The sequence below is a fragment of the Rattus norvegicus genome, chromosome 10 (genome assembly GCF_036323735.1).
Source record: "Rattus norvegicus strain BN/NHsdMcwi chromosome 10, GRCr8, whole genome shotgun sequence".
Lineage (NCBI taxonomy): Eukaryota > Metazoa > Chordata > Mammalia > Rodentia > Muridae > Rattus > Rattus norvegicus.
In genome coordinates, this window is record NC_086028.1 from 48,688,472 (window position 1) to 48,715,743 (window position 27,272).

The window sequence follows — 27,272 nt, forward strand, 5'->3', positions numbered from 1 at the left end:
CAATGGCCTTCAACAGTGTCAACTTTGTACTTAGCCTCTTCCGAACTTGTGGTAGAGTTAATTTGTTCACATGCAGGGTGCACAGCACCCAGGATGCATGCCACAGCTGCAGCTCATTCTGAATGGGACACGCCCTTCTCCGTTTAAATGAGGGCCGAAGCAGTGAGTAAACTCCAGAGACCATTATTCAGCCAAGCCTTGGCCCAAGGATTGGCAGTAAGAGCTGCCAGGGTCAGTTTCATGGATCAGAGAAGGGCTCTCATCTGTGAAGACTACTCCATGGCCAGAGCTGTGTCTTATTGCAGACCATTTAGTTTCTATTCAAAGGAATGGCCTCCTAGGGAGGAGAAAGCTGGCTCTGAACTTGCCAGGGAGTCTGCACTGCTTAACTGTGCAGCATGAGAGACCTGAAGCCAGTACTGCTTAAGATGATGGGCAGTGTAGCACAGTGGGAAGTTGTGGGCTCTAGGAGCCAAAGACCACAGCTTGCGCATGGGGTCCACCGCTTTCCAGCCACATGGCTTGAAGGAGTGAATTTACATCTCCAGCCTTGTTATGTACAATGTAAGAACTCATCACCAGTTACTAGAGAGGACGGCAGTCATGGACATATGACGTTCACATCGGAGGTGTTGGCCTGATATAACTCTCTAGGGACCAATCACAAAGGTTAAGATCATGAATAGGAACTCGAGTGACCATCAATATGCAGCATCCCATCTCAGGGTTTCTGCTGTTTGGTCCTCCAAGACTCTGCTAAACTAGGGGTTTTATTAGGCAAGATTATCCATGGAAGCAGGGCTAGTAGGGGGATTATTGGACTGGCTCAGACAGGCACGGAGGCTAAAGGTTCCACAATGGCAGTCTGCAGTCTGGAAGTGTAGCTCAAGGCCAAAAATTTAGGCTGGTAAAGTAGCTCAGGCCAAGATCTAGGGTGGCCAAATTTAAAGATTTATTTATTTATTTTATGTACAGCATTCTCCCTGCATATGTGACTGCAGGCCAGAAGAGGGCACCAGATCTCATTACAGATGGTTGTGAGCCACCATGTGGTTGCTGGGAATTGAACTCAGGACCTCTGGAAGAGCAGTCAGTGCTCTTAACCACTGAGCCATCTCTCCAGCCCAAGGGTGGCCAAATTTAAAGAAAAAATAAGAGAGCTGGAATCTGCTGTTGAAGGGAGACAGCAGCAGAGAATTTATCCTTCCTGGAAATGAGAAATGGGGAGCAAAGGATCGAGAGGGGGGGGAGGCTCTCTTTGTTCCACTATCTATGCTTGTAACTGAGTAGTGGTGCAGTCAAGTCGGGACTTCCCTGGGAACATGTGCAGAGGAACACCAGGTTTCAGGGCATCACTCAATCCAGATACATTGACACCCCAAATAGCCACTGCAGAAACTAAACCACATAACACATAGCTGGAAAAATGCACTGTGAGAAAAGACCACATTTCACAGTCCTAAAGCAACCTCAGAACCTCTTAATAGTCTAAAAGCGCATGTTTTAAGGGAGGCAAACAGATACATGCACCTCAAAACTAAGCAGACCTTCCAAACGTACCACTATTTACTCCCACAGCATCTCCCCTAGTCCTCTTCAGCAAATCAGTATTTCCTAATGGCCATCTACAACTTTCTGACAAGTGAACCAGGTCCACACCTTTGTCAACATAGCTGTCAATCATCACAAATGGCTCAGCTCTTGCAAACTCCTTCTTTACTTTGTAGTTGCTCTGGCCATTAAGTGGCCATTTGCAATTTGTGTTCTATGAGAGTGTAAGAGCAGAATAGGAAAACCCAATCCTCCTCCCCACGGTTCACCAGCACACCTAACACACAGCACTCTGACCTCGCCTTCTCAAGCTTCATAATCCCGAAGTAGGTATAGTATTGGTCACTGTGGTGGTTTGACAGAGATGTCCCCCATAGTCTTGGGCATTTGAATACTTGGTCCCCAGTTGGTGGCACTGTTTGGGGAGGATTGGGAGGTGTGGCCTTGCTGGAGGAAGTTTATAACTGTAGTTTCATGAGTCATATCATTATGACAGGTAGAAGTGTTACATGGCCTCTAATCCCAGCTTTCAGGAGGTAGAGTCTGAAGGATCTGTGAAGCCAGCCTGGTCTGCAGAGCAAGTTCTAGGACAGCCAGGGCTGCACAGAGAAACCCTGTCTTGAAACAAAAAAGCAAACCAAACCGATTAAACAAACAAAACAAAGACATGCCATTTCTAATTTGCTTTCTCTGCTCCGTACTTGTTCAATATGGGAACACTCAGCTAGCTGCTCCATGATGCCAGTTGCCTCTGGTCCAGACTCATAGACTCTGTCTGGAAGTAGAAGGCCAAATAGACTCCTTGATCATGGTGGTTTACCCTAACAATAGAAAAATAACTTATACAGATACACAGTGGAAAACATATCAGAAACCCCAGAACTATAAGACACAGCAGATGGTGACCCATGGCTTAGCATATTGACTAGAATCCCTGAGGTTTACAGAATTCCTTAAATCCCATGCACCACCATAAGGAGCTATGAGAATGATAAACGATAAATACTCACTCTCTTTATAAGAGTAGTAAGCTTCCTTGCAGTATAGCTGTTCCATTTCAATTGAAGTAAGAAATTAAGGAGAAGGAGGAGAAAGAGGAGGAAGAGAAGGAAAAGAGAGGAGGAGGAAGAGGAGGAGGAGGAGGAGGAGGAGGAGGAGGAGGAGGAGGAGGAAGGGTTTTACCAAAAGATAGAGGGAAAGTGTCATAACCTAGAGTATCTTTCTCCTAGGACAATAAAAAAATATGCCTTGGTTATCTGTTGGTATGTACCAATCTATCCAGCGACTCATCAGCTTGAGAAACCAGTAAACATCTATTATATAACAAAACAATCCCAAAACAGTTTACATGTGTTATTTTAATTTCTACACAAAGCTATACTCAAAATAAGGATCAGACCATGGTCACATGAAGAATTCTTTCCCAATGGCCACTGCACGTGGCAGTAAGCAGATCTTACTTCCTCCAATTGTGGTTGGCAGAAGGACTCAATTCCTTCCCAGGCAGACCTCCCCACAGGGCTGTTTGTTTTTCCGCGCAAGTTCTGGATTCCCTCAAAACAATGACTCCAAGATGTCAGAACAAAAGAATGCAAAATCTTTTGCCTCTGAAACTGCATTCTGTCTTTTCTGCTGTATCCTAGTGGTTCCATGGGTCCACTTCATGCAACTATCCAGCCTGAGACATCTGCACTAGGGCATGAATATCAGAAGGTGGTAACTAAGGGTCACTTTGAGGCTAGGCTGTCAGTGTAGGGGACTATTCCTGAGAAAACTAAATTCAAGTTCTATGTTGTCAAGCCGTACTAACACTTCCATAAAGGATGGTTCACAGGGAGCAAGATCCCTGCATATTTGCTTAGGAATTAAAATTCCTCTGGCCAGGAAGGCATCCTTGATGCTGTGTATATAATCCCTTCCCACAAGAGGAAGAGAAATGATCAAATATACTCAAAGAAACAATAGATGAGTGTTTCCATACTATCTGTCAAAGTAGAGAGAAAATATGAGGCCCCTGCATTGGCGATGTTGCAAACCAACAAGATAAAGGTTCTTTAGGCTGTGGAGCGGGTCAGTATCCCTGATGCTAGGAATGGAAATAAACAATCATGGACTTAGCTCAGAAAAAAGGCCAAGAGAGCATTGTTTGAAACAACAACAAAAACAAAACAAAACTCTCAGAATTCTGTTTGCAAAAATAACATTAAAAATGAATGTGGAACGGTAATGTTCTCCAGAAACTCCAAATCCATAGGATATGGCCATACCTCAAAAACGAAGAAAGAGCATGAAAAATGAAGATGCTGCGATTTGAAAATCCTTTCCAAAACACATGCTGAAATGTAACTGCCTGTGTGGGTGTGGTATATGGATGTGTAGATGTGAGGACTTCTGTGTCTGTTGTGTGTGCATATGTGTGCACATCTGTATAGAGGCCTGAGTCAACATAGAATGTCTTTCGCAGGTATTCTCCACCTTTTTTTTTTTTTTTTTGAGGAAGGGTGTCTTGTTGAACCGGACCTCATCCATATGGCTAGGTTGGCTGGCCCATGATCCCTGGAGATCTGTCTGTCTCTGCCTATGTCCCCACCGAGCACTTGGGTTGATCACAGATGTGCACCAGACCTTGCTCAAGCTTTCAATGTAGGTGCCAAAGATGCAATCTCAAGTTCTCCTGCTTTTATGGAAGGAACCACCTCCCTCTCCCCGAGTTGCTCATTTGATAATATTAAGAAATGAATCTTCACAGAAGTGGTTAGGTCATGAGAGCTCTGCCAGTAGGAATGGATTAACGCCATTTCCTCTGAAGTGGACTCCTGATCCAGAGATGAGCTCATTCCACACATTGGCTGAAGTTGGCTCCCAAGTCCTCCCTCCCTCCCTGAGTGCTCATTACCCCAGCCCCAGTGCCATGCAGCGTGGAAACTCCACACGATGCTCACGTTCTTGCCAAGCTTCTAGAGGCGTGCAGAGAAGACAAACCCCCGTGTTTATAATTTACTCAGTATGAGGTGCCCTGCTAACCCAACAGAAAACAAAGCAGGACTATGGCTCATCAGGAGTTATTTGTTCTAATACTTAATACTTTTTAATTATGTAAAATAAGAACAATAACAAAACATAGCTTAAAACTACAGTTCAGCAAAATGTAAGTAAGCAAAAACTAGTCTTTAATATACTCAGTACCGTAAACCTATGACTATCAGGAGACAAGGCATTTTATGACAATTTGAATTGGAGCCTATATTTAAATCTGAATGCACATAGACTTAAGGAATACAGCTAAAATGTATGCATAAACTAACTATTGGAAGCTGTGATCCCAGGAGTTAACTCCAGTCCCCAGTAAGAAACAGACCAAACCATAGACAGACTACAACATAACGGGCATAGTATACATGACCGAAAAAGAAAATTTAAAAAAAAAATGGAAATAGGGCTAGGGACGAACCTCAAGGACAGAAAGCCTGTTCAACATGCTCGGGACCCAGGGCTCACCATCAGGACTGGAAAAAAGGAGAAAGAAATAAAAAGGGGGAAGGAGAGGGAGGGATGAAGGAAGGAAAGAGAAAGAAAAAAGTAAAGCCGCTTTCAGCAGGTGCACAGTAGTTTTGTTGAAGTCAGGAAGGATTTCTAGCTTTGCTCCTTGGCCCAGAATGGCCTAAACTCTTAGAAACCTCCTCTTAAAGGCATTTATTAGGTTGATCCATGAGTATTTTCTCAATTGCCTTTGCAATTGCTTTGTTATCAGCACAGAGAAATATAACTAATTTGGGTATATTGACTTTCCACTCTATAATTTTTTGGAATTCTTCAATTACTTCTGTTTTCGCCCTACCGCCTCTCATGACTGGGCATCCATGGGTGATGTTCTCTGCGTTTTTTATGTGTGAAGCCAGATCATCTGCAAACAGATATTTTTTAAAAAAATCTTTCTCCCACACGAAGGTGCTAATGTCTCGTGGTGAAATGATAGTTTTCTCCACAAATGTTATCTAGAAGAGTAGATCCTCATACCAACACGAATTTATAGTGACCATTTTTCACTATAAATGAGTAATTTAAAATAGATGAAGGTTTTAACCTAAGATCTGAAATTCAAGGACTGGTGAGATGGCTCAGCAGTTATTAGCATTTACTTCTCCTCTTTCAGAGGACCTGGGTTTGGTTCCCAGCACCCACACTGGGCAGCACAGCACACAACTGCCTATAACTTCAGTTCCATGGGGATCTGACTTCCCCTCTTCTGGCTTCTAGAACATACATGGTGCACATATATACAAGCAGGTACACACACACACACACACACACACACACACACACATTGTCTTTTTTTTTTAATTTCAGAGCTTTAAAACCCTTAAAAGGAAGTCCAAAACTTAACATTGTTGCTAACACTGATCTCTTGGCTATGACACTAAAACCAGAAGCAAAACTCAAACATAGATGTTACATCAAATGAAAGTCCTCTGGACAGTAGGGGAAAGAAGCAACGAAATACAAATGGAATGGGGGGAGAACAATTTGTAAACACCATGTCTCAGTTAGAATTGGATCCAAAATATACAAAGAACTCTTAAATAGCAAAATATAACAAAACAAAATAAAAAACCAAGATTAAAAGTGGGCAAAAGCCTTCAGATTTTTTTTTAAAGGACATAAGCAAATGGCTACCAGGTATCCAGAGAGGCTCTGCATCCTTTCCCATCAAGGGCACTGGTTCTTAACCTGTGGGCCATGATTCCACACAGGGGTCACATATCAGATACCCTGCATATCAAATATTTACATTACAGCTCATAACAGTAGTGAAGTTACAGCTATGAAGTGGCAACAAAATAATGTTATGGTTGGGGGAGTCACTACGACATGAAGAACTGTATAAAAGGGCCGCAGCATTAGGAAGGTTGAGAACCACTGGGATGGGAAACAAGGCGAAGTTTTCACTTTTCGTAGGATGACTGCTGACAAGCAAGCTATGGTAAATGGTGAGATTAGTGGAGAAATTTGAAATTTTGTAACATTTTGGTTAGTATAAAAATGATGGGACAACTTTTGAAAATATCTCTTAACTTAAGTAAAGCTACTGGGAATAGAGAGATGGCTCAGTGGTTAAGAGTACTGACTGCTCTTCCAGAGATCCTGCATTTGATTCCCAGCAACCACATGGTGCCTCACAATTGTCTTTAAGTCCAATTTCAGGGCATCCAACACCTTCTTTTGGCTTTAGCAGGCATCAGACATAGCTGTGGTACACATCCATGTATGCAAGAAAAACATTTATACACATAAAATAATAGAAACATCTTATTTTTAAAAAGAAAGCTACTATATAATTCAACAACCCCACATCTGCATCTATTCGAAAGAAATAAAATCCAAATTGAAGAAAGACCCACCTTCTATTTTCTTCAGGGGCATTTTCCAGCCCACCACAGTGATAAAATCTTTCATATACAGAGATGCATAGGCAGGGATGTAATACATAGAAACTACCATGAGGATTTGGAGAATATAGTCACTTTGCCATTTTACTTCAGATTCCTTTAAAAAAATAAACTACATCAAAGATGTGCTCGCTCTCTCTCTCTCTGTCTCTCTGTCTCTGTCTCTCTCTCTCTCTCTGCCAATGCATGCTCACAGATCACTCCTATGAAGATGATGTGCACTGTACCCCATGTAACCAACCCCAGTGGTGCTTGTGAGGTATCATAAGCAAAGGAATGCAGGCGGCCTCTCAAAGCTGGATAATACAGAGAACCCATTTCTATCCTATAGCTCCTGAGGGAATGCTAAGAAATGTATGATGACTCATTATAGAAAACAATTGAAATTGTTTCATATCAGTGGCCAAAAGATAAATAACTTCTTTTCACGTCGAAAAGTATGCTAACTCTATTGAGACAAGAAAGTAATTAGGAACGATTATTTTATTCATTATGCCAAAATAAATTCCAAGTGTATTAAAAACTAAATATGGGTTTTTTACAAAGTTACAGGCACAGTGGCAAAAGACAGAGCATTTGGAAAATATTCTTGATGAGATGGAGAACTCTTTTAACCAAAGTTAAACCCATTCAACATCAATGCTTTTGTTAAGTTTGGATGAATAGCAAGCAGTGCGTATGAATGAGATTATTATGAAGAAAAATCTTGAAAAGTCAACTTGCCAAAAGTCTACATAAATGAGTGTTTTGCCTGGGTGTACATTAGTGAATCACGTGTATGCAGAGCCTGCAGAGGGTGGAAAGGGTGTGCGATCCCTTGGGACTAGAGCTACAGATGCTTGTGGACTGCCACGGGGGTGCTGGGAACTAAAAAGTTCTTCACCACCGAGCCTTCTCCACAGTCCTGAAACTGCAAAGAGTTCTTGACTAACAGTGAGCCAGGCAACGCGGTGTGTGCTTGCAATTCCAGTGCTTGTAAGGCTGAGACAGGAGAAGTGCTAATTCAAAGCCAGTTGGTGCTACGTGGTGAGATCCGGGAAAATCTTGGCTGGGTAACAACGGATTATTTAAAGAGTTACAACCACTAACCTACAAATTCATGAGTAAATAATGACTGACAGGGTTTAAGGATAATAGACATTCTTAAATAGAAGGATTTGAAAAGTTCAGTTTTAAACATGAAGAGCTCTGCTGTACCCGGTGCTAGCAATGTGCAGAGTGCATTCCGATGCACAGGACATTAGGTGCTGTAAGACAGCACACACTTATGAGGGGAGAAAACTGTTCGGAGATCAGTACTTCTGAATATATAAGTTAAAAATAGTTGCCAACTTGACTACATCTGAATTCACTAAAACCCAAGTGGCTGGGTACATCTTCCAAAGATTGTTTTTCCTAATTAAATCTTTTGAAGTAAGAAGACTCATCTTTCATTCAGATCTTTTGAGGTGGTAAGACCCACCTTTTACCTGAGCCATACCCTCTGCTGACAGCCCATATAAAGAACATAGAAGAAGGAACTTTTTTCTCTCTTTGCCTGCTCATTCTTACTCTTGCCGGCAAGTCTATCTCTTGACTGACATGAGAGCCTGCTTCTTTGGGATTTTGGAACACTGAAGACCGGCCTCATGGATTGAACAACTACTAGATTCTTAAGATGTTCCGTTGTTGTTGTTGTTGTTGATTTTTAGATGTTCCTTTGGTAGACAGTCATTGTTGGACTAGCTGGACCCCAGCCTGTAAGCCACTAATAAATTTCCTCTCAAAATATAAATGCTATCAATTCTGTTTCTCTAGAAAGCACAGACAAATAAAATGGTAAACATAGTTAAAATTTTTAAATAGGTATGCTTATCTACCTGATAATTCTACAACAAATAATTTAGAGTGTTCATTGTCACAATGCTTATCATAGAAAAATATGGACCAGTGAGACAAATCAGTGGATAAAGGCACTTGCTGCCAAGATTGACAACCTGAGTTTGATCAATCTCTGGACCCACACGTTAGATGGAGAAAACAAATTATCTTCTGATTTCCACTGTATTCTTCACATGTGTGACCTCCACTATGGCATGTGGACTCCCCAACTGTGACTACTACCATACACAAAGGAAAAATTGAAAAGATCCACTAAACCTGAGAGTGGTTGTTTGAATAGAAATGGTCCTCATAAACTCCTATGTGTGAACGCTTGGCCCATAGGGAGTGGTACTATTAGGAAGTGTGGCCTTGTTGGAGTAGGTGTGGCCTTGTTGGAGTGGGTGTGGCCTTGTTGGAGTGGGTGTGGCCATGTTGGAGTAGGTGTGGTCTTGTTTGAGGAAGTGTGTCGCTGTATGGGGTGGGCTTTGAGGGTGGTCTTAGCCAGAGTGTCTGATTCTCAAGCTCCCTTAGGATCAAAATGTAAAAAATCACAGTTCCTTCTCCAGTACCATATCTGCCTACAAGCTGCCATGCTCCCTGCCATGACAGTAGGAGTTGCTGTGGTGTGGTCATAGTATCTCTTCACAGCAATAAAACCCAAACTAAGACGCTGAGAATCTTGAGGAGAAAAGACCAAACCTGTTGCAGTAAAAATAAAAGAGCGATGGGACGAATTCCTGTGAGTACTCTGGCGATTGCGAATTCCGGCTCCAACAGACCATTGGAACTAGCACTAATTTATCCAGATTAGTATCTCTCCCAGCGGCTCTCTGCTAGCCTTGAACTCTCTGGTTCCAGCTACCTGGTAAAATCATGATTCTAGAAGTCCAGCAGCGGCTGGCCTATCGCAGTTCCCTGCCATGGACTCTGCCCACGCTCTCAGCAACCGCCCCCCGGTAGTTAAAGTATAAATTCCCAACTACCCGGTAAAATCAAGACTCAACAAACTATAACCTAACGATCAGATTTATGTGTTGAATTCTCAATCCACAATACATCCACACAATATTCTCTGATTCAATTGATAGGATATAATTTGCCCTTCTAGACACCACAAAATCCTGCACATATCCATCCCCTAAGAATAGTCATAACAACCTGTAATGTGTGCAGAGAGGAATCTTAAAATCCTCCGCCATGTTCTCTCAGCTCCCTCCTGGTCCATTTTTATTTTTTCCGCAACACAAGCCCATAATTGTCCAATTAAAGTAGGTTATATTTTGGGGTGCACTCAGAACTGGCCAACTGGCTGCCATATTTGAGAGTGTAGCCCTGCCAGCCTCTTGAGGTTCTTTGTATAGGAGAGGTAAGTTATTCACAAGGGTGAGCAAGTTGACTGCTGTACTTTGTTAGAAGATAGAAGGGAAGAGAAGGATTATGTCGTGTGAACGAGGGTTAGTGTAGTTGAAAAACATGTTTGGCATGTTACATCAGTTCTAAGAAACAGAAATTTACATAGAAACCTTAACTTACCAGGACTGAACACAAGGAAAATAGCAACTTACTCTTGACTATCTTAGCTGCAAATAGAACCCTTAACCTGCAAGGTACATGTTTTCCTGTCTTGGTCTCACAAGTATCTTCATATTCCTCATCAGAAAACTAGTTAAACCCATTGTGCCACAGTTGAATCTGGCCATGAGTAAGAGGAGATTGACATTTATAAAGACATTCTCCAAACATGTAAGAAAAGCCACTGAGGCTGTGCTGTGTAAGTGCTTCTTCTGAACTAAAATGTTTGCTTCCAGAGGGAGAAAGGAAGATCTCAAGGCTCAGGAAACTGTCAAGACTCAACCAGCTCAGAATGTTACATGGTTCGCCAGACTTCATCTCCCCAAGATAATGTGAGCAGCAAATACTTGCCAGAAGAGGGGGCTCTCCAGAGGGTCTGCCTGAAGGATGGGGATGCCAAGGATTCAGCTTTATGTATCATCCTCCTCAGCGTTGTGGGCTGTTTAGGAAGTGGTCTTCTTCAAGTCCCCCATGACCTATGCATGCTTCTGCAAGTAATTCTGACATGTGATTCACTGAACTAGACTTGGGTAAAATTGTTCATTTGCTTCATCATCATTGCCCTATCTAGAGTGGCTGTGTATTGGTTCACATCTGGCAGAATGAAATTGGTACCCAAGTAAGTGCCAAACATAGCAAGAGATAAGATAGGAGAAGCAGTAGGATGGCACCTGTGGTGGGTGATAAGACGCTACTTTCTTTGTATGATCTGAGAGTGGAGCATCCATGAGAGCAACCCAAATACAGGCCTTCACTCATGTAGCACAGGACAATGTGTCGTCTTCTCACCATAGCGGCAGTGGCATGCTTCCTCTATGAACAATGAAACATGAAGTCCAGGACGAGCCATCTGAGAAGGGAATGTCCTTTGGTGGGGGAATTCAAGGGTGGCTGTTGTTCTAACTTGATTCCTATGACTGTAATAAAACACCAGAGAGGAAATGGTTCGGTTTGTTTCAGTTTACAAATCTCAGGGCCCAGCGCAACACTGAAGGGATTCAGGCCAAGAGGTCAAGGTAGGAACTTAGAGGCAGGAACTGAAGCAAGGTCATGGAGGAACACTGCTTACTGGCTGGTGTCTTATACAAACCTAACCACCTATCGAGGGGGTGGTATGATCCACAGTGAGCTAAGCTCTGCCAAGTCAAACATCATCCAAGAAAACACTCCACAGTCAAACACTCCATAGACAAACACTCCACAGACAGGCCTAGAGGCCAATACGATAGAAGCATTTTCTCAATTGAGATCCCCTCTTCTCAGTTTATACCAGCTTGACAAAAACCTAACAAGGACAATTGACCCCTGGTCACCCTGATATATAAACATATCACTGTTCATCCAGTAACCTTTCCTTTCTTGTTTAACATCAAGGTCTCTCTCTTAAAGAAGTCTGAAGTCTGTTAACTATGGAGTCCCATAAGAACAAAACAACAACAAAAACAAGTTAAATACTACTTACTACAAGAGTGAAGAACCAGGGGCATAGTCATGGTCAAATCAAGGCAAAATGCAATTCCAGAAATCTCAGTGTTTGGAATCTGGAACTCATGATTTGGCCTCCAAAAGGCTGGGGTAGCTCCGTGTTTCCAACTGTGTCCTGTGAGGCAAACACAGTGAACCCCGCAGGCTCGAGCTAGCTCTACTCCGTACCTGCACTGTCCTTGGTTGCTAGCCCACCATCCTGGTATCTCAAATATTCTGGTGTCTCCACTGAAACTGAGGCTTCGTTTTTTGCCAACAGCTTCTCATCAGGGTCTCTAACCCTGCCTCCCTCATAGGGCCAAACCTCAGCTTCTCTCCATGACTCCTTCAGTCTTGTTTCCACGATGCAAAAAACCTCAGTAATTCGTGGGAGACTCTTACACATCACCAAGTTTGTCTGCAAGCTTGAGAAGCATTCTTGGCCTGCTCTGGACCACAGCTTCTCTGACTCTGAACAAACACTTCCCAGTGCATTTTGCCTCAATGATCCTGGTTTCTTATTCATCACAACTGGTTCCTCATCTCCAGCTGACCAGAAACCACAGATCCTTCATTCAGATATATCACATGAATGGCCTTGACAGTTTTTCTTCCCTCTGAAACTTTATAAACCAGGCTTCCACTGTCAGCATTTTTCTCAATGCTCCTACCCACCAAGCTCCAACAGAACTGCCCACAAAGCTTTTTGCATTCATTTCTTTTACCCAGTTGAAGATTTCCAAAATGTCTATAATCTTTCCCAAAATATGGCCAGGTCTGCCACAGTGACAGCCCACTCTCTGGAACCAATTTCTATTTTAGTTTGCTTTCTGTAATAAAACATTGACCAAAACAAACTTGGGGAGGAAAGGATTTATTACAGCTTGTAAGTCCAATGGCACAGGTCAACACTGGTGGATGTCAGCGCAGGTAGGAACCCAGAGGCAGGAATTAAAGTGGAGACTGTGGAGGGATATTGCTTATTGGATTGCTCTACAAGGCTTGCTTCAGCTTTCTTATATCACCCAGAACCTTCTGCCCAGGGATGCTACTACCAAAAACTCTGTATCAACCATTAATCAAGAAAATGCCTCCAAGACTTGCCTATAGACCAAGAGAGATGGATTTTCTCAATCAAGGTTCCCTCTTCCTAGCTCACTCTAGCTTGAGTAAAGTTGGTGAAGACTAATCAGAGCTGCCTTCATCTGTGTAATCTGGGGTCACACGTGCCCTTAATGAATGGGCCTGCCAAGTAACAGCAAAGATGTCCCCCAAATGATTGATAGAATATACGGGAATCCATGAAAGTAGCACATATTGGGAGATTATAAATGCCGAATACATCAAACACTTTGACTATAGGACCTTAATAAATCAGTGTGAGGATGAATTTAGAGGCTACCTTGCATGTCACCTCTTAATGCCAGAAGGTTCTAATTCAGGCTGCTGGGGAGAATTGTTACCAGTAGCCTTGCTCAGTTGGGGAACCTGCACTCACTACCAAAATGCCAGGCAGGATGTGTGCAGTGACATAATAGGAACAAGGCTCAAAGGTCTAACCAAAAGCTTTGCCACAGGATCTTAAGTCAGCTCCGTGGGAAGTGACCCCTGCCAGGTACTGTAAGCAAAGATCTGGGGTTGGGACTGGGGGCCAGGCCATGACCCAGGAGAAAGGCTACTGCTGTTGTGCTGAGCCTGACAAATTGCCTTCTGAAGGACTGTGTTTATACCCATAGAACATTGCTATTGTCTCCTCAGTCACACAGGCAAACATTGCTGCTTTTCACAAGCTGTGGTAACAGAAGAGAATCTCAATCAGTCAAACCTCTGAAAATAAGCGACTGCTGCTGGGGAGGCTACTGCTAGGGCATAGTAGCCCAATATTTAATCAGAAATGGAAAAGAATCATAACCAGCAGGGTGTGCTGGTGAAGAATGCCTTTAATCACAGCAAGCAGGAAACTGAAGCATGCAGATCTCTATGGATTTGAGGCTAGTCTGGAAAACACAGTGAGTTCCAGGCCAGCCAGGGCTACAAAGTGAGATCCTGTCTCAAAAATTTAAAAAGAAAAAAAAGCAGATATCTATCTCCTTTGTGTATTTACACAAGGCTCAAGGGACGTTACAGAGGAGGGAAGAGGGCAAGGACAATTTAGAAGTCAGAAGTGGGGAGTGGTGAATTGCTACTTACCTCCAACTTCAATTCTTCTGAGTTGAAGTATTCTCTCGTAGATGGAGAGTAGAGGCTTTTAGACCTTGGGAAGCTAAGGATAACTTAAGAGGCTTAGGAAGGTCATGGAACCCAGGAAGTCTCAAGATTCACCAAGCCTCTCCACAAATTTCTATAGACTCTTGACAATTTCTGAGGGAGAAGAGACTTTCCAAAGATCCAGTTTCAAGCTGGCCTGAGAGTTTTCAGTGATGAAACTTCCTCTGAGGGGCTCTTCTCCTTTAAGTAGCAAGGTTTTCTGGGTTTGTTTTGTTTTTGTTTTTGTTTTTTCTTGTGTGTGTGTGTGTGTGTGTGTGTGTGTGTGTGTGTGTGTGTGTCTGTAATTTGTAGAGGTGTGGGGGCATCTATACTATATTGGACATTTGAAGGCAGGAAACAAAAGACAACTTTTGGGAGTTAGCTCTCTTTTTCCACTTCATTGAGGTGAGGTCTGTCCTATTGTATTCTGAGCTAGACTGGCCTCAGGCCTTATAGACAACCCTTTCCCTCCCCCCCGCCCCCGCCCCATATTTACCTCTTACCTTTCCCTAGAAGAACTAAAATTACAGATGTTTAACACCACATCTGGCTTCTTATGTAGGTTTCCAGGGATTGAACACTGGTCAGGTTTGTGCAGCAGGAACTCCCCACCTGGTCCTTACCTTCCTAAAGAGAAAATACAGGGCCAGATCAATGGTTGAGAGCACTTCCAGATGATCTGGGTTCGCTTCCCAACACTCCCATGGTGGGTCACACTATCTACAACTACAGTTCTAGGGATTCCTATACCTTCCTCTGGCCTCTACACACATTGTACACATGCAGCACACTGACATACATGTAAGCAAAGCACTTGCACACATAAAAGGGAAAAAGTAGGAAAAAATACAAAGTTCAATTTACCAGATTTACACAAGTGTAACCTAAGTCACCAGATTTATACATGTATAACCTGATATATCCTAAATGAAAATGTAAGTAAGAATATATTAAAAAAAAGAAAATGCATGCAAAAATTGCTGGCTACCTCTTTTTACTGAAGTTTTTGCCCTTTTCCCCCTGAGTTTTCAGTGATGTGAGTTGCTGTGTTCTGGATGAAAAGCACAGAATGTTCGGCACGAAAGCAGAACCGCTCATGAGGTGTGGTTGTTGATTCTAAGAATCTTCGGGTTCTTGTAAGCATCTCATAACAATGCAAATGAAACCTCTCCTTTTTGGGAAACTACTTTTCATGTCAGGGAGCACAATGAAGCAATCCTGAGGGAACGGTGACTTTCAGAAGCTCACAACTGAGATTAGCAGACATAAAACTAGAGAGGAATCTACTCAAAGGAGAGCTGTGGGCTAGCAGGCCATGCCAATGTTTCCCTGAACTGGTTGGTTATAATTAAATATGTTATTTGGTACCCAGTTAAGAGACAGCATAGACTGCTTCCTGTCTCGAACCTTCCAGAGTCTCCCTGGAAATGATCCCAGGAGACATAGGATTAGCCAAATGGGTGTGTGATGGCTGAGAGTGGTAGCAATAAATGTTAGCCAGATCAAAAAGGCAGGTGAGGGAGAAAGGGAGAGACAGACAGACAGACACAGAAGGATGAATGTACACACATGCATGCACACACAGAAAGTAGACAGTGTGTATGTGTGTGTGTGTGTGTGTGTGTGTGTGTGAGAGAGAGAGAGAGAGAGAGAGAGAGAGAGAGAGAGAGAGAGAGAGAGAGAGAGAACCTTATTGGAGAAAGGACAGCATGGTTTAAATATTGTAAAAATATTGTAAAATGTCAGTCTACACTTAAGTACTTTTTGGCCCTTTGATCTGCCTTCAGCTGTATGTCTGTGGGTTTCGTCATGGTTTTGCCCTGCTGCTAGGTGAGTCTTTGAACGGGGCCTGCTCAGGCAGTGTCACTCCAGCTTCCACAGCCGCTGTAACACTTGTTATCTACCCAACTTCACAGACACAGCAGGCAAACCCCAAGGAAAACTCACCCTGGGAAGGAGCGAGGATGAGTCAGAGAGACAAAGGTGGGGGTGGGGATCTAGAAGGTAATTTCAATGCTGTACAAAGATAAAGCGAAATCGAAATGCTCCAGAGGAAAATGGAAAATAATGACAGCCCTTGGTGGCAAATATGTTTTTATTATGTGATAGAGGAAAGAACAGAGAGATACAAGAAATGCATAGACACTCAATCCCCTGGGTCCACAGAGTCAACCTTTGGTTATGTCTGCTTCACGTTAAGGTGTTTAATAAATAAAATATTATAAATGTAACCTGAGCCCCATTACTCTTCCCAACCCCCTTTGTGTGACATAGCCACTCCCTCCTCCATGTTGCTTTGTATGCTAATACCCGTAAGTGATATGCACTATCAGTGCCTATGACTCTTCAATAGCTATAAAAGTGCCTTCTTGTATTTACCCCTCCACAAATTAACTTTCTTCTTCCCATATCATGTTTAAGGGATTTAATCAGTTTGCCGCATAAAGATCTAGGTCATCTATTTCAACAGCTAAAGTGCTCCGTGGCCATAACACAACCTGTCAAATCCCATGTGAGGCGGGCTGGCTTTTCTTTAGCAAAGAATGCTGGGTGGAGACTCCTCCACACCCTTCCATTCGCTCCCCTCCATGAGCACCCGCTCTGCAGTCTCTCAGATTACCACAGGGTCTAAGGATTAGGCAGCTTTTGTCTTCATAGACATCTCTGATCTGTTCTTCAAAGTTGTCTTCCAAATCTATAAAGCATTTCCATCAGCAAGCTATAACTGTTTCTGTTTACCCCACAAGCTTGCCAACTTAAGATCACATAGTTTAAAGGCCCGCCATTGTCATGAGAGTACCATGAGTCAACTCTCCTCAGTCTCCTGATAAAAGCCAAGCAGTGTGTTATTCTGGTCACCTGCTTATGACTTGTTCCACGTCTCTCTTCTGTTAAACATTCATTTATATATTCTGAATTGTTCACAATTTTTATGAATCTATACAGTTTTTCTTAGATACTTTCTTATTGGACACAAGGCTTGAAGCATACTTTCCCAAATCGCTAAACCAGGTGTTCTCAACCTGTGGGTGGTGATCTCTTTGGCTGTTGCACAATCCTTTCATAGGAGTTGCCGAAGACCATCAGCAAACATAGATATCACCATAAAAACAAAGCCATAGATATTTTCATTGCAACTCAAAACAGTGGAAAGCTTACAGTTATGAAGTAGCAAGAGGAATAGGTTTATGATTGGGGGTCACACAACCTGAGGGTCTCTTATAGCATTAGGAAGGTTGAGAAGACTACTCTAAACAGTTAAAGATACTCACGTTGTATTTCCTTTATCATTTATGAAAAGAAGTATTTAGATAAAATATTTCTTTTCATGATTTGTCATATCTTCTCAGCTCAGTAATCCTAGTCTATCTGAATTGATGTTTTCGTGTTTTTCTTTCTAAAAGTTTTATGTTTAGATTTTTGAATTTTTGTTCCTCGAATTGAGTTTTGTGCATGTTGTAGAATGTGGGCTGGTCTGTCTGGCATATTACCCCATCCCATTTAAAAGAATGAATACTCAGAGTATTGTTCAAGCCTTATCAATACTGTTTCACAATGAATCTTAATGAAAGCAAGAGGAAATTCTCCCTTGCTCATCCCTCCCAGGCTTAATGTCTGCAATGCTTTAGTCTTTCACCAACTTCTTCGTCTCAGTGTGCTCGTCTGCAGGGGGATGACTTGCAGTGCATTGAAGCTGGGGGCTAGTTTAGAGAATAAGTGGCCATACCTCATGACACACTCAAAATATAAATTCATCTTGATCCACTCCCTGACTTATTAATAGCCAGTGCTGCCGTAGACTAGCTTTGGCTCTAGATTTCAATTACACGGGGTTAAAGTCCTGTCTTGGCATAATGTGCACAAGCAGCTGACCAGGGAAGTCCTCAGTGAGCACATTTGACCAAGCCCAGGACAGGAAGATGGGTGTGGCTGATGTGGAAGAAGGTTGCAGTTATAATTTAGTCCTTTTTCTTCTTGGACAGAGTTCAGACCAGAAGTCAAAAACCATTATAGGTGTTTCAATGAAGACAATTAATTCACCAGATCTCACGGGGAAGCCAAGAAATCATGCAAGAAATTGTAAGGCACCCCAGGAATTAGCAACAGGAGGAAGCTGCTACACAGAAGGGGTGGAAAATACTCTGCTACCCTCTCCTGACAGCAACTTTGGTATTACTTATGAAATTTGCCTGGTTATGAAATAAGAACTTTGCAGTAGATATTTAATACACTCAGCAGTATGCCAGTAAGATACCAAGTTTACTTCTGAGTTCTATTTTGAGTTCCTGGACATATTGTTCTGGCTATTCTGGGCTACTGGTAAAACTTACACATATGTCGAATACAGTTCCAAACTCTACTCCACAAAGCTATGGCTACTCCCCCCCCCCCAAAAAAAAATCAGTGGTTGTGAATCAGTGGAGACAGGGAGAGGAGGGAAGAAAAGACAGGGCCTAGAGAATTCTACAGGAAGTCAGAGCACAGTGCACGATGCTCTTAAAGTGAAGTCCTGTCACAATAAGTATTTTCAACTCAAGACGTCTAACATCAGGAGTGAACCTTAACAGGAACCTTGACTGTTAAATGTGTTGAGGAGGCTCAGCAGTTGTAACAAGTCTACCATCCAGTGGGAAAGTGGATAGTGAGAAGGTTCTTGGGGGTGGAGTGGGGGATGGGCTCTGTGTCAAGATGTCCCTTCCTTTACTTTACTGTAGAGGTAACACTGCTCTAAATAGTAAAAAGATATTTAAATCTACTACATTTTTAAGATGCACAATTGTATGCATACATTCCAGTTTGTTACCATCATCTTGCACTGTCACCACCCATCTACCTCAAGAACTTTTTTATTTTTTCAAGCTAAATTCTATAACCATGAAACAGTGACCTCCCCCATTCTCCATTCTTCAGCCCCAGTAACCACCATTCCATATCCCAGATCTGTGAATCTAAGTACTTGGTGTGACTGAATCACGATAGCTGTTGCTTTGTAACTGCTTATCTACTTAACACACTGCCCTTGAAGTTCATCTGTGTTGCATGTTATTATGTATGCATTGTGTATACACATGTATGTGTGTATGTATGTATGCATGCATGCATGTATGTATGTATGCATGTATGTATATGTGTGTGTGTGTATCCAAATTAGATCCCATTTTACAAAGATTAGAAGCTACCTCATGATGAATAAGAAAGTCAAGATAACGAAGACGAGACTTCATGCCAAAAGCAGAAAATGTGGAAGAGCTTCAGAAAACACGAAGGAGTGTTAGAATATGTGAAAACCACAGTGGAACAGAAAGTATCTCAAGGAAAGGAAAGTGCAGGGCTCCTAAAATGGCCCCCTGGTAAGGGAAAGCAGAAGCAGTTGCTTCATTCTAGGATACTGACACAGTGGGTCAGCTATGGAGAGGCATTTTGTCACCATTTTTAGGTGAGAGTGCTGTGGTTCATACTATACTGAGAAACCATGCTTAAAACAAAGCTACATCAACCTTCCACAGTCTCAGAAAAAGAGAGTGGTGTGCCGGATGCAAGTGAGTCATGGTATCGATATCAAAAGGCTCACCTTGGACAAAGAAATAAACATCAGAAGGTAGGTGCCCCGGAGGTGACGGATGACCTCATCACCTCACAACTGTGGGGTCTGGGATCTCTGAGCCTGAGGTCATTGGGTAGGTGACTCTGAAGCCACCTCTCTGCCCTGAGCCTCTCTGTAGTGCAGACTGAGAATTGGAGGGAGAGCACTGCTTAACACCTGAGGACCCACCAGAAGGTATTTAATGCCCACAGGTTGGAAACCACAGAGGGGTTCATGTGTCTAGATGACAGTGTCCTGTTTGCTTTCCCAACTTCCACTGCACACAAGACACACACTCCAGGCAGAACTGAACATGCATGAGCTCTACAGTGCATGAAGTGGGGAGGCCCTGCAGAGTGCGGGAACCTGTCCAGCTCACGGACTACAACTGCATGTAGTCAGAAGAAGTGTGAAAAGGGGAGAAGCTGTTGAAGCAAGGCCAGCTCTGAGGACATTGGAAAAGGCTCAGCACCAGCATTAACATATAGGAACCAAGAGAGTGACACTACCCCTCTTCCTACCCTCAGGTGAACCAGTCATTGAGGGCACAGACAGAAGCCATGCTAGTGCTTCATCTTTTGATTGCTATTTGTGTTTTCATATTTTTCTTTTTACTGTAGTTTCAGTAATTTTGACTTTACTTTTTAAAAAAGTTTTTGTTTTAATCTTTTTATTTCCCTTTGTGCGCTATCAAGTTTTATTTGAATATGTTTTCATTTCTGTGCAATCATTTTTGGATCTCTTGTTCTTTTAAAAATGCAATTATTTGGTGTTGTCTGTGTGTCCGTGTGTGTGTGTTTGTGTGTGTGTGTGTGTGTGTGTGTGTGTGCGTGCACGCATGTTTGATGTGGTGCATGTGCATGTGCATCATGGAGCAAATGGGACAGTCAGAGAACAGCTTTTCAGGAATCTGTTCTCTCCTTCCATTCTTGCGCCGGCTGAATCCTGGAATTGAACTCAGGTCACCAGGCTCGCACAGAAAAATGCTTTTGCCAGCTGAGCCTGCCCTCAGTCCTGCATCCTGTGCCTCCCTTTTCCTCTGCGTACCACTCATTTCCACTGCTCCTTTCCTTCCTTTGGTTTCCCCTCACCTGCCCTCTTCCTTTATTATGTTTGTTTGCTATTTCTTCAATAATCACAAATAAATTTATCCTCACAACACACTCTAAGTATAGTTTCCACATTCTATGGTGTGACCATATACCATGGGCCACATGACCAATGTGTGGGGTGTCAGTGAGCTTGATTGTTGAGTATGTTTTTGTATCTTTGGCTTGGCACTGTTGCTGGTACTGTTGAGAGGAATCAGCCTTCTCCATTCAGACATTCTCAGCACTTGGAGATAAAGGAAAACTCTTTAATTTGTATGCAGCTGTAGACTGTACCTATTGCTTTATGAGGCCTACCTCTGACCAGAAACATCCCAAAGCTCATACAGGGACAGACACTGCCATGGTCTTGTCTGAAAGACTAATGAACAGCCTAGGGTGGTCTTTTTATTTCCTTCCCAAAGAATATCTTCCCCAGATCCAAGCAACTTTTGCAGAAGCAGAAATGAGTAGGTTTCTAGCTAAGATAGTTTGAACTTCAACAAACAGAGATCACAGTCTAAGTGGATATTGGCGGTGATTGTTTCTCAAGGGAGAACAGCAGAATGACCATTTTTCAGAAAGGTGGAAAGGGCAGGTGGGTTCACAGAAGCATAGCTCAGCAGTTCAGTGTTAGCTTTATTGTCTTAGATTGGAAACATGTTCTTACTCAGTTTTCTTATTCCTGTGTTAACTGACATTCCCTAAGGGGCATTTTAATCATACTCTTAACATGAGAGCTTGTCATTGTTTTCACTGTCTCTGTCAATACAACTGTTTATTTTCTCCTCTCTGAGTACTACTAAAGATTGAGCCCTCAAGAATAGTCTGACCAGTATCTGTAACACTGATTCTCAGCCTTTCTGATGTTGTGCCTTTCATGCATTTTCTCATGTTGTGCTGCCACCACTACCACCATAAAGTTATTTTTGTTTCTACAATTGTAATTTTGCTACTATTAAGAAGAATATTAGACCCCTGTGAAAAAGTCTTTCAACCCCCAAAGGTTGTAACCCACAGGTTGAGAATTACTAATATTGAACATCTCAAAACACAAACAGGTATCCAAAACTCAGGTGTGTAATTGACAGCACAGAAGCTCATGCTCACACAACCACAAAAACCTAGGCAACATGATTCTTCAAGATGTGACTCTTCAACTCAACTATTGGACTCAAAGATACCAAACTGGGCAAAATTCCAGATAAGAATTGTGCCAAAATGATCAATAACGTTGACTAGGCTATGTGCAGCAGATAAAGCACAGAAATTATTTTGTTGCCTGGGGAAGAAAGTCAGCAAATAGATGAAAAAGTTTAAATATAGAGGAATTCAGGAGGAAAATTCAGGAGGAAACTAAGTTTTCTGACAGAAAATCATAGAAACATTGGGAATGAAAAACTCAATAAATCAAACAAAAATGTAGTGAAAACATCAACAATGAACTAGATCAAATGGACAAAAGAGAACAACGGTGGAGAACGAAGTTGACTTGATACGACAGTCAAACATCAATAATGAAAATGAAGAATAGACTAGTAAGAGTGCAACTTCAACAACCCTGGGGCGTGATCAAGAGAGCAAATCTGAGAATTCATGGTGAAGAAAAAGCTGGGATAAAAATTAATGTTGTAAAAAATCTATTCAACAAAATCATAGCAGAAAAATCCCCAAATCTAAAGAAATAGGCATTAAAGTACAAAAGGAATTTAAAAGATAGACAAGCAGAGAATTTTTCTGCCACAAAATATAGTGAAGACAAAACAACAACAACCAAACACAATAAAAATTGCAAAGAATATTAAAAGCTGTAAGGGAAAAGAATAACTTGCTTACAGAGGAAATATCAGAATAGCAACAAATCTATCAACAGAAGACTCAAAAATCCAATGAAAGAGAAGTTAGATGTTTTGTTTTCAGCACAGGGTTTCAATGTATAGCAGTGGCTGGCCTGAAACTTACTAAGTAGACCATGATGGCCTTGAACTCACAGAGATCTACCTGCCTTTGCTTCTTGAATGCTGGGATTATAAGATGTGCATCACCATGCCTGGCTAGAATGTTAGATTTTAATCCATCAAAGTAAATAACTGCCAATGGAAATTGCTATATACAGAAAAAAATACTGTTGAAATTTGTCCCCACAAAATGAGGACTTTTCAAGGCAAGCACAAACTAAAAATATCCATGCCCACTAAATCTGGACAGATGAGGATGAGGAGGAAAAGAGGCAATCAGCAGATGCATGAGCAAAGGAAATAAAAAAGTCTGTGTCCTACACAGTAAATGAACGTTTCTAATTAGGAAAGAATAAACATTAATCCAATCAGCCTGAAAAGGCAACAACAAAGTTTTTTTGTTACAAAAATTAACAAACCTCTTTCAGTGTTAACAATAAATGTAAATGGTTCCAATTATCCAATTAAAAGTCATAGTCTAGCTAGTTGGATTTACAAACAAGAACCAACTATTTGTTTTTATTAAGAAACACACCTCACTGGCAAAGGTACTCATAGACTGAGACTCAAAGAATGGAAATTAATTCACTGAGGAGATGAAAGGCAAAAACATGTCTGTGTAGCTTTTTTTTCATAACTGATTAAAAAAAAGGCATCAATCAACTAAAAAAAACTAAAAAGGTATCACATTTTAGTAAAAGGAAAACCACATCCTAATCCATAGACACATATATATATCAGTGGTTAAGAGCACTGACTGCTCTTCCAGGGGTCCTGAGTTCAATTCCCAGCAACCACATGGTGGCTCACAACCATCTTTAATGGGATCCGATGCCCTCTTCTGGTGTGTCTGAGTACAGTGTACTCATATACATGAAATAAATTAATTAATTAAAAAAAATATGGGTAGACTAGAACATTATGGTGTTAAGTGATGCAAGCCAACCACAGAAAGACAAGTATGCTTACTGTCATAAGGAGAATCTAGGTTTAAAAATATGCATCTGATATAAAACTTATAAGAGTTTTAAGACTGATGAAGAAGTATGAGACAAGGGGGAACATATTTATATATTTATTATACCCATGTGTGTATATACATATATATCTTGAAAGCTATAGTGAACAACTTGAGAATGAAGAAGAATGTGGAAGGTTAATGGGAGGATGAGTTTCAGAGGTCAACAATGATCACACACACACACACACACACACACACACACACACACACACACACATATATATATATATATATACACACACATATATATCATAAAAAACAACATTATTTTATACATTACCCAAAACCTGAATTTAAAACCTCTATTTACAAAGCATTCTATTGTATGTACTGGGTTGGATAGTTTTAAATGCCAACTTGCCACAACCTAGAATCACTTGGGGAAGGAATCTCAATTGAGGAATTATCTAAAATAGGCTGCCCTGTGGGCATGTTTGTGGGGGATTGTCTTCATTGTCAGTTAGAGTGGGAAAATGCATCCTGAATAGGGAGCCCCTTTTTTATGATCTGGACCCTGAACTGTGTAAGTGTGAAGAAAGATAGCTGAGCAGAAATAGCAAGCCACCCACCCACCCACTCATCCACCCAGCCAGCCAGGCAGCAAGCAAACGAGAAAGCAAGCATGCTTACATACAATGCTTATTTCTTTTTCTGCTCTAGACTGTGGATATATTATGACTACCTGCTTGGCTGCCTGCCTTGAATTCCCCTTGATGATTGACTGGAACCTGGATTGTAAGCTAAAATGAACTCTTTCTTCCTCAGTGTTGAGTTTTGTTGGGGTGTTTTGTCTCAGCAATAGAGGTGAGTCTAGAACCTATCACATATGTCCTTCCATTTATGCACAGCTCTCATGTTTTGGTTGCATAAAGAATGCTGCTTTGAAAGTATGTGCAAAGCTACTCAAATTTCTGCCTTAGATAGTTAAGGCACATCTCACTAGGAACAGAATTCCTGGGTTATGGTAGTTCTGTTTTGAATTTTCTAAGGAATTATCATATTGCTTTTAAAAAAATATAATCCATACATTGGAGCCTTCTGCTCTTTGGTTTGGTTTAGTTGGTTTCTTTGGGTTTTGAGACAGGATCTCCCTGTGCAGGCTGGGCTGACCTCAGGCTGACAATCCTCATGTCTCTGCCTCTGGAGTACAATCTTCTAAAAGCAAAACAGAGCTTAATTTAGTTGTAAAACCTTAACTGTGAATGAGAACGAGGAAACCTTTGGTTTCAGCTTACTGGAAGCAGTGCTGTAGACAAGTAGCCTCAACAGTGAGAGGCAAACAAACTCATGACTCCATCTCCAAACAACACAAATCCAGTTAGGTCTCCACTAATCTGCAAGCAATGATCTTACATCATCTCAAGGAACATGATCTGCCTGAACCCAGAGGAATGCTCCCTCTAAAGGGAAGGACATGGATTCAAATTGGCCAAGGTGGTACCTCCCAGTATGGTTACATAATGTACAGAAGAAGCAAAGCAAAGCAAACCAAACAGTGCTCAGTGGAAAAGTCCTGCAGTCTCTGCCACCCCAGCTATCTCTGGGATCCTGAAGCCCTGGTTTTGTAGAACCAGAAAGTGGCTTTCCCTGTTTGTCACCTGTGGGGTATATTTAAACAGACTTGAGGTAGACAAGAAGGAACCCAAAGTATGTCTATCTGCTCCTGGAAATGAAAGAGAAGGTGATAGAATATAAGATTGCACAGAATTCCCCAGTAACTAATGTCATCATTAGAAGGAGTTGAGGGCTGGAAATGCAGTTCAGCAGAAGGCCCTTGATGCGCCCATAGTACCTGTCTACCCCTAAACATGCAAGAACAAAAAGAGATGGTTAAACAAATGTGAAGGCTGTGCTTTTAAACATCAAATAAAAAAATAATTACATCCTTTTTTCCTTTAGCCTCTCCTGAGTCACCTTCTTCCTCTCCTTCCATGTCCTCTACTCTCTTCTCCAATTAGTATTGTTTTACACACACACACACACACACACACACACACACACACACACACACACACACACACACACACACCAAAGACTTGTTGCAGGAACTGTGAGAATGGAAGAGTAAATAAATGCTTGGGTTTCAGTATAACTAATAATGAGTGGCTACATGAAGCAAGGAATGATGGGTGAAATGGCAAGCAGTCTACAGTTTGTGAAAAAAAAAACACTCTGCCCAAACAGCACAGGCAACAGATGAATGAAGCCACTGTGCAAGACAAACGAGGAGCATGGAAATGGAATCCTGTAGAGGGTGCCAATCAGAATCCAGAGGAGACAGAATCCAGAGGAGACAGAATCCACCCACATTTTTCTGAATCTTCATGAATTGGCTTTGACACCATTGAAAAATACACCAACATGTTGTTTGGGGACCTTATATCGGAGTGAATCCTCCAAGAGGGAAAGTGGTCTCATACGTAGGTGTTTAGCAACATCCCCAGAGTTGACCCAAATGACGCTTATGCCATACCTTCTGCTCAAGTTGTGACAGCCAAAGATGTCCCCTGCAGGACAGAGGCCTGGCTGGGGGTGCTGAAGAAAGATAAATGTGTTACCCAAAAGAAGAAAACGTGGGGGCGTTTACATACTTACGACATTATGCACCAGATGGATGGGAAGCTAGCCCATTCTACACAATCTTGGAATAACTGTCTTAAGAGTTTACTGCCCAGTCAAGTCAACCTTCGCAAATAGTCTTTAAGGTTTAATTAGAAAATATGAGTGCCCTGGAAGAAAGGGAGGCAGTTAAAATTATTAAAAGGACAAGAAATGTGCAAGTGTCCAGCCTCTTCAAACAAGAGTCAGAAGGCATGTTAATTTTGGTCAACTTGACATGAACTTCAGTGGTAGAAGTGATGGTCTTCAGACCATCACTGGCCTGAGATCATGTCTGTGGGACATTTCCTTCATTAATGACTGATGGAGGAGGGCACAGCTCACTGTGAGTGGTGCCACTCAGGCATTGGGGGGGTTGGGAGCTGCGTCCCAGGAGGAAGAAGCAGGGAGAAACCAGGAAGCAGCACTCCTCCACAGTAACTATTTCAGTTCCTGCCTCCAGGTTCCTGCCTTGAGCCCCTGTCCAGCCTTCCCTCAGTGATGGTCTGCAACCCTTAAGCCAAACAAACCCTTTCCTCCCTCACAGCAGGAGAAATCACACTAGGAACATTTTCAAAGGACCAGTAAGGAGTTGTGTACAATGAAGTCTTGTCTGCAGCATGCCTGGAACTTGGTTTATTCTAAGGTTGTTTGGCTGAGTGTTTCAAAACCCCTTTACATACACATTTTATTGATCTACACACCCAAGAGGTGCCGTCGGAAACAAAAGGAGTCATCCGAAATCTTAAGTTACTGGTGATTCAGAAAAGCTGAATTGAGTATAAAGATGCTTCAAAAGAGGACTGGCCAGTCTGCCTAGAGAGCAATCCTGAAGTCGTTTTGAACAGCAATTCACATTGGCCTGGATAAAACTCTAAT